Source organism: Morone saxatilis, unplaced genomic scaffold (genome assembly GCF_004916995.1).
Source record: "Morone saxatilis isolate NCDOM2014 unplaced genomic scaffold, NCSU_SB_2.0 Contig16, whole genome shotgun sequence".
NCBI lineage: Eukaryota > Metazoa > Chordata > Actinopteri > Moronidae > Morone > Morone saxatilis.
In genome coordinates, this window is record NW_023339718.1 from 23,197,268 (window position 1) to 23,204,572 (window position 7,305).

At 42.8% G+C, this 7,305-nt stretch overlaps 1 protein-coding gene across 3 annotated transcripts in view; it reads left to right on the top strand.

The window, feature by feature from the left end:
• Window positions 1–7,305, top strand: part of sema4c (sema domain, immunoglobulin domain (Ig), transmembrane domain (TM) and short cytoplasmic domain, (semaphorin) 4C) — an 87,658-nt gene that overhangs the window by 30,296 nt on the left and 50,057 nt on the right. The window lies entirely within an intron of this gene.

Consider the following 7,305-nt stretch of genomic DNA (forward strand, 5'->3'; position numbering starts at 1 on the left):
ATAAAATTAAGGCATAATGTGGTTAATCCACCCCAATAGGAGATATGTCTGTGTTTTATGTTGTTACCTAACAGTTTTGGTGTAAAAAGCCTGCATATATCGGTATTGGGTAATATCGGTATCGGAAATTGAGAGTTGGACAATATCGGAATATCGGATATCGGCAGAAAAGCCAATATCGGACATCTCTAATTAAAAAGGCATAAACTTGCTCTTTCCTGGTAGATTTTTAATGTGAAGCATCCTCAGTAAACTAACATTATTCCAGAAACAAAATGGCAAAGTGAAAGAGACTGGAATTATTTAGTGAATGAGAACAGAAGCATTTCTATAAAAAAGTGCAGCAGATTGATGAGCATGACACGTTGTTTTACTGATGGAATTAGTGCTGTGGTAATGTACGTTATGCTGAAATGCTTTTAGGATTAATCACATCAGTGCTTATTAGAGTTATGGCCTTCCTTTGAGAGGGTACAATAAATTATCTTTGTTGCAGTAAACATGAAAGAGCCCTCTGCCGCCAATTGTAAGTGTACTGACATACACACACGTATACACACAAGCAAGAGATGATGTTTGCCCGAGCGTCCTGGCACGCACACATAGGTTCCCCTCTGTCTGGTTTGATGAGGTGAACGAGTGTGAACCTGCCGCATCTCGCATTCCTCCGTCCTCTCTCTCCACGCAGCAGCAGTCCTTGTCTCTCTATCGATCCTGGTTTATCTTCCCGTAAACCTGGACCTCTTTTCTCTCCTGCTCGCCTCGCCACCTCCTGCCCTCCTTCCCTCCTTCCTCATTGCTATCGATCAGCCCATATGTTCAACAAAGTAGAGAGCAGGCAGTGGTTAATGCAGAGCCAGGCCAGAGGAGCGCTACTCGCGGTTCACATATCGCCTTTCCCTCCTAATGGGCCCAATCAGGCTCTAATAGACCCTGGGTTTAGAGCTCCGAGGCCCACCACTCTCTTTTCACTCCTCTCACCTTTCACTCTCCTCTCTTCTCTTCTCGTCAACAAATATCTGTCTGCACTGAGTGTCTGCTAGGTGCATTTTTAGCTGATGACCGTTGATTCCGCTAACTGATCCGATAGCTGTCGTTGGCAGATTTCTTTATACATTTATTCATCCAGGGAAGGATTTGCTTCTGCTGAGTGTGCACACGCATCTTCGGAAATGTACTGCTGTGCATTTTTTACAGTAATGCACATTCATTCCTGGGAGCTGCCCAGTATAACCACAGTCTGCTAATTTTGGCCACTGGGAACTGCCCAGTACCAGAAACTCAACTCTTTCATTGCTATTCCTACATACTTCTCTCAGTCACTGAGCACATTGAATCTAGCTAGGTTAAGTGTCTTGCTCAAGGGCAACTTCCTTTGTTAGTCGTTGATGAGTCAGGGGAAAGTGTCTCACATTATTTTCCTTTACAGCTTTTGCTTGCCCTCCAGGGATTTGAAAGGGCTTATGAATGAAAAGTTAAACAGCAAAGAAAAAGCAGTAGTACATTGAGTTATAAACTGCACAGGATGGTCACCAAACTCACGCTTCCTGTTACTTTACATGTCAACCATCAACAGTGAACACAGCAGCTGTGCACACAGCTCACAAACACTGTGGCAAGGTTTTTGACTGTTCTGTATGCCCCGTGCACCAGGCAGTTGATCACTCACAGTTCTCACAGGTAAAACACAGTCACAGCATCCCTCACACACAGGCGTGCAGGGCACAACATTAGCACCAGCCTTAGCATTAGCCAAATACTGGTAAAATATGCAAGCGGACCTGCTTTACTCGTCAAAAATAATGGTAAAAATACTCACTAGCCATTTGGCCAGTGGACAAAAAGTAAAATTTTTGAGGCTCAGATGCTAATATTACCCAGCAATTGAACCAACTAGAATTCTGACAGTTAATGCAAGAAATCACACATTAGATTGTCCTATAATGTTTGTCTTTTTACTGTGATTTACCAGAACCTGATTTATTTTGAGATAAATCCAAAATACATATCCTGCTTTTCTTCCAAATAAGTTTGACTGTTCTACGATTACTACAAAACTACAGTAAGAGTACAATGTCACTATTAAAAATATGAATCATAATGACCAGAAAGCAGTTCAGGTCAAGTTTTTACCATTTCCTTTAACAATAATAGGTATTTTAGTTTGGAGATGTGGCTCTGCTCATGTGACGCTCTGAGCTGGCTTGACACGGACCAACCCTTAGCTCACAAATCCCACAGCAGAGACATCTGAGGAACATGAACACATATTGAGAGAAACATTCTAAATTCAGCTAAATCTAAATGCTAATACAGGAAGCGGCTGGGGAGGTCTAAGGAGTTAAAATGCTGAAAGCAGGTAGTGGTGTAGCAGTAAGATTGCAGTGCTGAGTGCTGATGCATGCAGAACGAGTGTTTATATGGACCATCTAGCGTTAGAGATTGAGATAGCCTTAGAGATTGGTTGTGGCCATATGTGTTTGGATGGCTTATGGAACATGTGACTATGAAATAACTTCCAAATACTGCAAGGCTACTTGGAAAGTTCTAACACAAGATAAATAAGAAACTTTACCATGAAAGCCTCAGCCCACAAAGTCTTTCTAACATTTACACTACAGTCCCTTTCTCTTCAATCGGTTGTCATTCTATTCATCTCTCTGTCAGTGTAACCCTCTCTTTTTCCCCACTTGCCCACCATTGAGGCATGTGGGCTGTTTCTATAGGAGTCCAGCTAGGTGTAACCTTTCTGCCCTGTGGCACCTCACTGAGATCCACAGCCCTTGGCTCAGCGTGAACTCCTGAACTCTTCCCGAAAGAAACACTCAAAGACTGTAGCTGAGGAGAGGGGAAAGGACAGAGAGAGTGGGAGGTAAAGCGAAAGAGCGCTACCGGACAATTAGCCCCCCTAGGAGCGTAGTAGGCGGCCTCCCCAAGCCAGAATACACTGAGAGTGTTCAGAGACTGGCAGCCAGAGAGAGAAACCAAGGCGAGAGGGAGATAGTGTGTGCGTGGGCGTGTGTGTGTGTCATAGTGTTTTGCATTCACACGCCCAGCGGTTGTTGTTCCGAAATGAGACAGTACGTCGGGTGCCCGCAGGCGTCAATACGACCATTTCTATTATTCAGAGCTGATTACAGCGCTAAATCGTACAGCAGTGAATACTTTTTAATGAGCTTTGAAATACAACAGAGAAAGTTTGTCAGCTTTTTTGTTTGTCTGAATCTGGCTGGCGGGGGAAAAGAGCATATTTGCCGGAGTGATTTGATTAGTGCACTGGTGTGTGAGGAGCAGGTTGCAAGAAGTGTATGTGCATCTGCGGCTGTGCATATGACACGTGATAAAGCATTCCTTTTATGTTATGTGTAGAGCATATGTGCATGTATGCTTCACAGGAATGTGTGTGTGAATACATGCATGCATATATATGTGGTAGTGGATTTCTGTATGCAGCATAAATATTCAGTATGTACAGTAAATGTGCAACAAAAACAATGTAGTCTGAATGAATGTGTGTGTGTGTGAGTGTGTGTGTGTGTGAGTGTGTGTGGATATGTGTGTTAGGCTGCTGTTTTATAAGCCAGTCCGTTGCCTTGAGCAAAGCTGATCGACCTGTGACCACATGGTGATCATGGGCTGGCACACACACACAGCACATTGATGACAGGTCAGAGCGCTATCCCAGCATCCCCCTGGCCTGCACACGGGGCAGTCGGGTCAAGGCAGGGCAGAGTGCACGTGGCTTTTACCGTTTCTCACTGCACTCCTGTGTGCTCATCAAAAACAACATACGCAGAGCTGACAGCACAAGGTCGAAAAAAGAGAGGGAGCAGTAGATGGAGAGACACAGAGGGGGAAATACAGACAGTGTTTGCTCGCACATAAGTAGAACTGGTTTCCACAATCAGGTTAAAGGATCAGTTAATGTAGTTAGATTGTGAATCTCTTACCAACAAATGTATTCTCACTGCAGTTTTCAGTAGTGTGGTATCCTATATAACATCATATGACTATTATATGACTTCCTCTATGACACTGAGAACAGACGGACATATTATCTAATAATATGTAATATGGTCAATGTTATATTCAGCCACTTTCAACACTTAAGCTAGAAACAGTTAACTTAATGTTGTCATGTGCTGATTTAATAGTTATTTCTGTAAGTCAATGTATATCACCCTGTCAAAAAAAAATAAGCTGATCTCATCCATTTTTGTAACAATCTTTCTGACGCCATCTTTCTCACTCTGGCTCAGGATGCTGACCTCCCTCATTTGTTTTACCTTATCATTGCATTAATTCAAATATCAATATTCAATCCAATCAATATTTGATATTATCACGTTTAAAACGTTATATTATAAAGAACTGACTTTAATATTTTATCACGGTGGAAAGTTTCTGAAACAAGTTCTATAAGTAGGCCTAGCACATGACCAGATCTGCTCATTTTACTGATTAGCGCCTTTTACCATGCAAATGCAGTGAGCGAAATTAGCTGCTGAGGTGATTGGCTAGATATAAAGCCATGGACCTCCCGGGCACAAGGTTGAAAACCGCTGATTAGAATCATCTATGAACAGTTAGAAACCCTCCACTCAAACTCGTGCATTTCTTTGGGAGTGGCTTTCAGTTCCTTGAGGTAGATAATGATGGCTGCAAATGGATTTCATACATTCATTCCTTTAATATTGGCATGTGGCATGACTAGCATGTTAGCAAACAGCAAAATTTGCATTGATTTGGAATTGTGTTTGTCTCCACATGGTGAATGTAAGTCCAATATGTATCCCCCCTTCAGCTCTGCTTTGGTTTCTAACCTTTATGAGGGAAACATCTGGCTCTTTAGCTGCTAAATCCGTCACTGTTCACTAGCTAGTCGCTAACTTTGAAGAGAGAGGTGAGAATCTTTTTTTTCACAATTCATGGGTTAGGGGAGTATTATCCTGTAATAAAAAACATTAAAGGCCAAAAACACTGCTCCTGCTTTCTGCATCACAAATGAGTCAGATTGGGGATCAGCTATTGTTGGAGCTGAGAGTTCATGGTACAAGCCACATCCATGTGCGTTCACCACCACAGACCAAAATCGCAGATGGCCTTGCTGTCCGATTAGCTGGACGTCAGTTTCATCTCGCCTGCACCTCCTCTTCTATCGCTTCCTCGGGCCTGAGCAGGTGTTTGGCCCGCAGTCAGAGTCCAAATCAGATCCATTTCTTCTGTAATCAGCTGGAGCCCCTGGCACTGATGGAAGCGATCAGAGCGCCGATCAAAGAATTATAAGCCGACCATGCCTGACCAGCCGACCATGACATGGACAAGCCGACGGGGGGGGTCATATGGGCGAGCGAGCAAGACTTACAGAGGGATGAAAGGAGAGAAGATGGAGATTTGAAGGTCTGCAGAATCTCCCAGGGGAGAGACATGAAAGCGCAGGGTGCTGCTGGGGGAGGTAGCAGGGAGGCTAAAATGTTATACTGCAAGCTCTCCTGGGAGTTTTCTTTTTTGACGTTTCCATCAAGTAGAAATGGGTTGTTGTAAAGTCAAATGCGCTGCTCAGTTCCACTTTAATTTGAGGTAATTAAGATGGGAAGTGAATTCCAATCACAATGCTAAAGGAAAGTCAATGACATTAACTTGATGCAGTGGAATTGCTTGATGCCCCGCCGCCGCTGGTTAGCAAATCATTGTGAGTAAATATGGGAAATAATGCGCTCAGGTGCATGAAAATCGATGGGTGGCTCAGATATTGATGGTAGCAGCTTTAAGGGGGTATTTCAAACACTTTTCAGAATATGTTAACGTCGTGTTGGATGTGTCAGAAGGATGCTACAGCAAGCACGATCACACGCTTTTTTTGCATTCATCTTCCACGTTCATTCACTCATTCGCACGGTGCACACGGCCGATCAAACCCCTCTTTGATTATCAGTCTTTCATCTGTGCCAGCTCGACATAAACACACTGCACATCACCCACACACATAGCCGTAAACACCTAGCTCTTTAATGTGAGCCGGTCAGCACAGTGTTTTTACACCTATATTCACAGATATGCTATTAATGCTATCGCTTAGATGCAGACTCACTCGTGCTTGATATTGCTTCAAACCATTAAAACCATGCAGACAAACACACAAACACACACGCTCTACCTGCTTTAAGTGTCCACCTGTGTCTTTGTACAAAGACTCTCAGATGCTGAGTATGCATGGTGTGGGTGGGTGTGTGCATGTTACAGTGTCAATGGAGTGTCCATGTCTGCTCCATTAGCTCCACACTCTGAATAAAAAGAGGTGCATCAGCTCTGTTGCCCCCATCTTTCTTGTAACCGTATAGGGAAAAGCTTTCAGTTCAGTGTAGAGCTGTGTTGCTTTTTTTCAACCCTGTTGCACACATGGCTTTGCAGCACTGTGTGAATAAGGGAGAAGAAAAAGCAAAAAAATGCCATGTTGACTTCCCTCACATCCCACAAGTCATCAATTTTGTAGAGAGCCCAGTAACATGATATTTTTTCACTCCGATTTCATAGCCATTTTGCTCTGGACTTGAACCCAGAACCTTGAAATCTCTTCTTTGATGCATCGCCACAACTGGAGCCATTGTATATTTTTACGTTTGTATTCAAAGCATTAGGCTAAAGCCGCCATACAGAGCAGCTTACAGCGCGTGAGCTTGGATTCAAATCACTAACACTGTCTTTGAAGGGACCTCTGTGTTTTTAAGGGCTGATCTCTGATCAAAACATTGTAGCTGTAAAAAATCCTCTAAATTATCATACGATACATCTTCTCCCAAGGCTTTCTGGTGGGTTCATAGACTCACAGATAGCACTTTTGAACCCCTTGAATACATTTGAATCACCAAAATGAAACTAGGTGAACTCGCAAATTATCATTTGGCAATGAGTCTGTCTGTGGAAAAAGATCACGTTTTGAACAGTTTATCTTTAGGAGCTCTCTCTGAAAGTAAAGTTCAAAAAGCTGAACTGTGCCACCAATCAAACTGTTCCCCTTATAGTGACATCCACTGCCTGTATGATTGAGTTTGAGATTCCTCCGTGGTCACATCTTCTTAAAAGTCTTTTTCCAATAAGAATAGACTTTTTTCAGGAATTTTCTCAAATTGAGTGTCATTTTCTGTATTCTAGTGCAGTGTGCTGCCTTATTCTGTGTTGTTTCAAGATACTGACACTCATTTCCAGAAAGTTCTTGAAACAAGTTGATTTGTTCAAAAAAGGTTCAAATCATCTTTGCACACTGGCAGATTTTCTCACTTGTTTTAAAAGCAAGAATCTACAGCT